The following is an 8,242-nucleotide window of genomic DNA, read 5'->3' on the forward strand; positions in this document are numbered from 1 at the left end:
CTATGAAGAACTTGGTGAGATCTTTCTAATTAAAAAACGTCATTATATTCATACATGTGATATTTACCTTACCAAATACGCGCCAGAAACAAAAATGCAAATTTTTGATTCAGGAAGTGTTAATGCATTTCAGATATCCAATTGATGTCCGGATGCATCAATGCGGGGCTTACTGTTTCAGAAAACGACCTCAAGATGTACGTGGAAGCCCTGTCATACTTGAAATGGGTCGTTGGACGTGCAGTAGAGCTATCACCTTCCATCTCCAGGACTAAAAGTGTTTGCGTCTATGGATAACAGTTAAAAATAGGCGCAGACATTTTTCTTCCATAAAAGCACTGCCGGTCAGTGGGAGATGGATTGTACATACATACATACATACATACATACAAACTTCGGAGTACTTTGGAGACCTTAGAATAGCTCTGGTATGAAAGCTTCAGCAGATTATGATGATCATCAAAACTATTGATGATGAGCAAAACCATGCAGAATTAAAAAAAATACAAAAAAGTCACGCATTTTCATCTACCAGCAAAATAAAAAAGATAGGATGCAAAGAGGGAAGTACCATGCATTTCTAAGTACAACTATTCCCCTTGACTTCAAAAAAGACTCCAGGGTAAAATGATTTAAAATAAAGAAGATAATGCATTTCTACCAAAAGATGAACGTCCGGGTTTTTACGGGCTAACAGCCCAACAGCTATCGGCTTCAATTTAGCGACATCAATCAACGTTGAGCCAAACAATCCTCCCAAAACCCGTTTCATCAAAGTTCCACACTCTATTCAAATCCAAATCAAGCGGATTCTTCTACAGCATCCATTCTCACCAGCCTGCTAACTATGGGAAATCAATTGAAACCGTTCCCCATCTTATAGCTGATGACAGTTTCAACCCTAAATCGACAACGTTTCACAAGCCTTCGATACCGAACCGGAGAGTGCTTATCAGAATGGGACCGTGTCGGTGTCGAACCGGCAAGACAAGATGCCATCAAGATTTTCCCAAGTCAAAGTGGGATAGAAGTTAGAAAAGCCTCTGAGCAAGCTTTCTTTTCCCTTGAAGTAAGTAGCGATGGAAAACATACACATAGACCGACCGACGATAGGATGGATAACAAGTTTCCTTCCCGAGATGGAATCTCGGGATCTGAGAGGAAGTAAACACTGATGTCCTACTTGCTACTGCGATGATCCTGATGAAGGAAGAAAGTAACGGCGGCAATCCGAGTGGCTTTTTCCTTTGGATGTTAGATTAGTTAGATGCATACTACATACCTGCTAGAGGTATAGCTTCTTACAACCGGAAAGATAAGTGTCGATATGGGGCGAGCCGGATTGGATGGGAGATGAAAGAGTTGTTCCGGGTTCTTACTGCGAGATTGGCTGACGAATTTAATTAGTTTTTGCAATCTTGTCGATATGGGAAGCAGCGAATTCAATTAGAAAGACACATAAAAGGTATGTTTCTTTGAAACCAATTAGCGATAGGACGTTGAGAGTGTATATTCAGATGTATTTTGAGAGCTTGTGATTACAAAACGAACGTGTACGTGTTAAAAAATGGACCTTTTACAGTCGAGTGGCATGGTTGAACATTTTCCCCGATTTTACAACTTGTTTACCACTATCATCTCAATGTTCATAAAGCTATATGTACCTATCACGGAAGGGATAGTCATGCGCGGGAATTCCTTTTTGTGTTTTGCAAGAATTCTTCTCAAAATGTCTAAACAATTGATCAGATTCATCTTGGAACTGATCCACGAGTTTCCACGGAAATTTCTTCGGAAATTCTTCCTGGAATTTCATAAGCGATTCTATAAGAAATAGTTTAGTGATTGCTACACAAGTTCATGCTCGTATTTCTTCATTCATTTCCGAAGGAATCCCTTACGAAATATTGTCTTTTTTCCAAGAGATTTTCTCTGTGATTTCTCCGAATACTATTTTAGAAATTTCTCAAGAAATTCTTCTAGGAATTCATCCAGGAATTCCTCTAAACATGTCTTCAAAATATCAATTCTACAAGAAATTTGTTCATTCAAATTCAACGATCCTTTTGGGAATTCCTATTGACTTATCATTTGAAGAATCAGAATATCTTCCAAAAACTTTTTCAGAAATTATAGTTTGAATTTCTCCAAACGTACCATCAGGTATTGCTTAATTTATTCAGGAATTTTCACGGGCATCTATCAAAAAACTCCTTTAGGAAATTCTTAAGAGATTATTCTAAAATTTCCTCCAGGTTCCTCTACGCATTGATGTGGATTTATTTGGACCTTCCTTCAGGGATTCTTTCAGAAATATTTTTCCAAAGATTCTCTCAACAATTCCTGCATCAATAGTCGCAAAATATATTTCTTAGCATTTTTAAAGGAAATTTCAATTTTCAAAAACTCATTTGTTCGCAATTCCTTAAGTGGTTCTTTCAAAAAATCCTCCAGAACTTTTTGTTTTGTTTCCTCAGATTTTTTTTCAGAAATTTCTACAGGTGGTAGTTTAGGAATTTTTGTGTACATATCCCAATTTCTGGAAGAACTAATAAAAATTCCCTGTAGTAATATCTGAACAAATTATGCAGTAATCTTCAAAGACATCCGAGGAGACATTTCTGATTCAAACACAATAGCAATTTCTGAAACAATTGTGCGAGTTTTGGCAGAAATCACTGAGCGCATTTCACAAACAAAAAGTTCATGGAAAAACGTACAAAGTTTCCGTAGCAATCCCTGCAGAAATTGATAAGAAGTGTTTGTGAAAATATCTAAAAAACTCCATAGAGAAAGTTTTAAAGAAATCCCTTGCTGAATTTCCTTAAGGAATCCCTAACATTTTGAGGAAGTATCTGGAGACAAAATATCTACTCCAGAGAAATTACGGGCAGCGTTGACCATTCAAAAGACTCACATTTTGAATGTGAAGGCATCCAAGGATGGGAACACTCACTTGCAAAGATTTACACTCACTTGCTATTTACTCGGCTCAGAAGCGTGCAGTCAAAATATGATGTATGGACGACTTTTGTCTTGTGGTTTTGTCTAAAACTTTGCCGAATAGAGTAAGGGTCGCACACGCATACCGAAGTCGTGAGGGAGCTGCAAAGGCAACTCTCCACGAGGTGAATGTAAATTACACTCACCTCGTGGAGAGTCGCTTTTACAGCTCTGTCACGACTTTGGGACTCGTGTGCGACCTCTACTCTATTCGGCAAAGTTTTAGACAAAACCACAAGGCAGAAGTCGTCCATACATCGTTTCTTAATTGCACGCTTCTGAGCTGAGAAAATAGCAAGTGAGTGTAATTCTTTGAAAGTGAGTGTTCCCATCCCAGATGCCTTGTGAAGGCTTGTGATTCAGTGTTGAAAATGTCATTTTATGTCGGGGCCCGTGGCGTAGTGGTCCACACGTTCGCTTCATAAGCGGATGGTCATGGGTTCGATCCCAGCCCCGGCACTTGCAATTTTTCGTCAGTTGCTCTTCCTCCCGAGAGCAGCTGACACCTGACCCTCTTCGAAGTATATGCTCTAACGGACCCGGAAACTTGTATATCGGCAAACCGCAACTCATAATGGACGACCCCCAATTAGACTGGAAAAGGAACAAGAGCCTCACATCAGCATCATCGTGCTCATCATTCTACTGTGGACAGGGTAGAAAAGTGAAAGCAGCACAAGGCACCAGTTCGATATAGTTGATTTAGAATAGTATACATTTAGGCGCTGTACAATGTGTAAGTGCAGCGTCCAATTGGAATCGCTCACGTAGTGCCCTAGTGGACAAAGGAGCTGTAAATTAGGTTAAGTGATTAAGAATAAAAAAAAAAAATTCATTTCGACATATCTAAATTCTACGACATCCAGCTCATTTTAGAAGCTCAACCTGAGAATATGGTACATACATGAAAACCTTGTGCTGTTGGACCAGTTCTACAAGAATGTCACGGAAAACCGATCTTTTTTTTATATTTAAGGTAAATGTCACGGACTACCTTCGAAAAATGCGAATTGATATTCACCATGAATATCATTGGGGAAATCAAGGAAAATGGTGATGATAGCAGCAGCAGAGCAGGCACAATCGAAAAACAAACCTACTGGCGAACAAGGCACGAAGCTGGCAGGTACTCGCCTGTGAACTCTGAGCGTTTTTGCAGTTTGATGAAAAACACATTCACGTCGCGGGAGTTGTCTTCGTTACGCTCCTTTCTACCGGCCATTAAATTCCAAAACATTGACCATACTGTCGAGCAAGGGATTCATCCAGAGATTCTTTTAGTAATTTCCCTGGAAATTTTCCATTTCACATTTTCAGGAGTTTCTTAAGAAATTTCTTTAAAAAAAAAGATAAATCTTTCCACAAGTTTCCTCAGATTTTTTTTGATTTCGTTTTATTCGTGAACATTAACTATAGCTCACTTTTCACATGATCAGAAATTTTTCCTAGGATTCCTTAAAGTATTATATAGATATTCGTTCAAGCATTACATAAGGCAGTGCTTGTGGTTCATCATGCTTTTCTTCGAACATTTCTGAAGCAATCGCTCCAAAAATATTGCCGGATTTTTTTGCAGGAGTTTTTTTATGTCTCCGAAATTTCCCTAGAAATTTATCAAGGAATTTCTCCACGGGTTTCTTTAGCAGTTTCTTCAAAATATACAATTCTAGAAGATTTTTGTGCATAAAAATTCGGAAATTCTTTCAGAAATGCCTGTATAGTTTTTTTAGGAACTAAGAAAATTGTCCAGAAACTTTATCAGACATTATTGTTTGATTTTTTCAGAGGTTCCTTCAGGTAAGGAGTGTATCGGAAAGTAGTTGAAAATGTTCAGTATGCTCCATCTCGAAGCTGGGTTAGTCTTTTCATTTTGGTTCTTCTATGAAATCTTCACAATATACAGTGTATCAAACAATTGTCCGTACAGCAAATTTTTTGTCAACATAATTTTTCATTCAAATATTAATAACTTTTTTATGCGTCAATCAGAAACGCTGAAATTTTGACCAATCATGAATCATATATTAAAGCTCCATTAGTAAAATTTTGAGCGAGATCGAATAAGTTTACTGAAAGTTATAGAACTTTTAGTAAAACTTACAAGATTGTTGAACAAATTTTTAAAACATTATACCTCAATATGTACTCGATGATGTTTTTTCATTTTTTTTTGTGTTACATCTTATACCTAAGGCTTTCATATGCAGCCATGTTTGGGGTTTTATATTCACTACAAAAAATATGAAAAATGTGCGTATGTAGTTGACGATCTTTAAAAATTTTCCAAATTTTGCACATATAATCTGCCAAACGTTTTCCACCAATAAAAGTGCATTAACTTAACGAAAAATCAATGGGACCTACTCTTCTTATATAGTTTAGTAGGTCCTGTATGAAAATATATCATAAGGAGAGTTTAAAAAAGTTGAAAACACTTGGCACTTTTATTGATCAAAATATGATAAATTTCCAAATGACACTCTGAACATATACAGATTTTTCATATTTTTTGTAGTGAATATAAAACCTTAAACGAAGCTGCATATGAAAGCCTTAGGTATAAGCTGTAACACGAAAAAAAATGAAAATGTTTCATCAAGTACATATTGAGATATAAAGTTTTAAAAATGTATTTAAAAATTTTATAAGTTTTACTAAAATTTCTATAACTTTCAGAAAACTTATTTGATCTCGCTCAAAATTTTACCAATGAAGCTTTAATATATGGGTTATAATTGGTCAAAATTTCAGCATTTTTGATTGACGGATTAAAAAGTTATAATCATTTTAATGAAAAATTAGTTTGACCAAAAAATTGCTGTACGGACAATTGTTTGATACACTGTAGTTAAGTTTAGAACAGCTTGGAAAAATTTGGAAAATGTTTAGTATTATTGAAAATATGGTTAAATGAAAACACCTCACAAAATAAAAATCTGCACAAAATGTAATTTTGTTACGATTTATCAACATTTCAAAAATCTGTAGCGAATAAAATATGTACGATAAAAAAATCTGGAAAATATTGACACTTGTTAACAGTTATGTACACATAACATATCATACAACACCGACTTTCAAAATTCATATTTTCGATAGAAAAATCTCCTATATCTACAAAATGGTCCACTCCAAAAAACGTCAATTTTTTGTTCAAATTTTTAAGTTCTGCTTTTAATATCCTAAAAGGTTATAAAATTCTATTTTTTGTTCTAACTTATTCGTCCATAAATTAAAAAACATACCCTATTTAAAAAAATGCGGATTTTTCATTTGATGTATTTTTTATTTGCGTAAACATGATTTGCAGGAGCATAGAAAAAAGGGGTTCCTCAAAAATGGCCTTTTTTCATTTTTACGGATTGCGCTTAAATGCAGTGGTGATTTTTCTTGAAAAAAATAATTTGCCTTTATCATGAGGATGCTGGAGCTTATTATATTTGCTCAAAAAAGTTAACAACTTTCGAACATTATCGAATTTTTTTCACAATTTCAATTTTTCAGAAGGTGGGCAAAAATTTAAAAACATGCGTTCAGTAATCTAGGTTAAAAACCCAGTTAAAAGAATATTTTTAGAAAATAATAAAAGCCATTTCTTTTTTCAAGGATTTATACAGTACCTCCAAAAATAAAATTTACCTAAAACTTGTATTAAACTATTTTTGAGGCTATTGCAAACATTTTCAACTACTTTACGATACACTCCTTATTACTCCGTTTACTCAGGGATATTTGAGGGAATTTATATGAAAAGTCCTCTAGAAAATTGTAAAGGGATATTTCTGGAAATTTCTCTAGGGGCTTCTCAAATAATTCCTTCAGTTAATCCTCCATTGCTTTGAATTCATTTAGAGCTGCCTTGAGGGATTCCAATGTCTCTCTCGGAAATTTTTGCAGATACTATTCCAGAATCTATTCCTTAGCAATTGCGGCTGAGGGTGCCTGAGTGACGCCGTTCATCTGTTGCGCCAGCACAAGGGTTTTTTCAGGATGTTTTTCTATGATTGCCTGCAGAGGGTTCTCCAGTTCATCCATGTATTACCGTGATTTTGGGTAAAATGGATCGACGAGAGGTCCATTTTTATTTGTTAAAATCACGCTTTAAACTTAAAACAATTTGTGGAAAATAGCCATCACCTTGCTCAAGGGTTATTGAACGATGAGTTACAGCCAACTTTTTGCATGTTTCGGTTTTAAATTCAATATTTTCCGAATCTGCGCGTTAGGCGATCTTCATAGACACTTATAAACTTTTGTTACCGTAGTTGTATCGCACATGTAATGAATATTCGAATGAATGTTTATAGCTGCCAAGTATTCGCTAATCCCGATTTCGTCATCAAAAGTTCTATAAATATCGTAATGTATGCATAAAATTGCACTTTTTTGGAAGTACAATATTGATACGCACAAGGATACACATAATAAGTGAGAACATTGCATACTTCTAGGCGTTTTCTTTTGATTTATAAAACTTTAATCTTAAATAATTAAAAATTCAGTAAACTTGTAACAATTTTGCATAGATTTTCGCAGGGTGGTTAATTCAGATGGAAAAATAATTTTCAGCACTTACAAAGGCATTTCACTGACTGATCAATTTCACCCTGAAAGTAAAATTTTGGATTTTTTGTTTAAAATGATATTTATTATAATAAAATGATTTACTGTACAAGTTTCAGCCTCGTTGACTGATGAAAACAATGGCCGTAATTGTATTAAAGCATTGAATTTTACCATATCGACAAACATTCAAAAATTAGGCGCAAAAAACTGCGAAAAGTGATCAATTTCATCCGAAATCACGGTACTTAGAAGATTCCTTCAAAAATTCATTATTTTTATTTCTACAGTAGTTGTTCAAAGACTTTTCCCGGATTTTCTACAGAAATTTCTCCGGGTCGTAGTGAAGGGAATTTTGTGTACAAATGCTTTCAGAAATTATAAAAGATTATTTTTAAATCTTCAGAGCTACCTCCAGGAAACCTTCCAAAGATTATTTAAATTCTGAAGAAGTCTCTGGAGAAAAAACACATCGAGGTCGTTTTAAGGAAACCCATGGAAGCTTTTTTAAATAAATTTTTGAAGAAATTTCTGAGGGATCCACTAACGGAAATTCCGGAAAATTTTTAACATGAAATTCTGAAACTATCAATGGAAGGTGTTCTAAAGAACTCTGCAAACAAAAAATTAAATTGTTTGAAAAATCTGAAAGCAATTGCTGGAAGAATTTCTAAAA

The sequence above is a fragment of the Aedes albopictus genome, chromosome 1 (genome assembly GCF_035046485.1).
Source record: "Aedes albopictus strain Foshan chromosome 1, AalbF5, whole genome shotgun sequence".
NCBI classification, from domain to species: domain Eukaryota; kingdom Metazoa; phylum Arthropoda; class Insecta; order Diptera; family Culicidae; genus Aedes; species Aedes albopictus.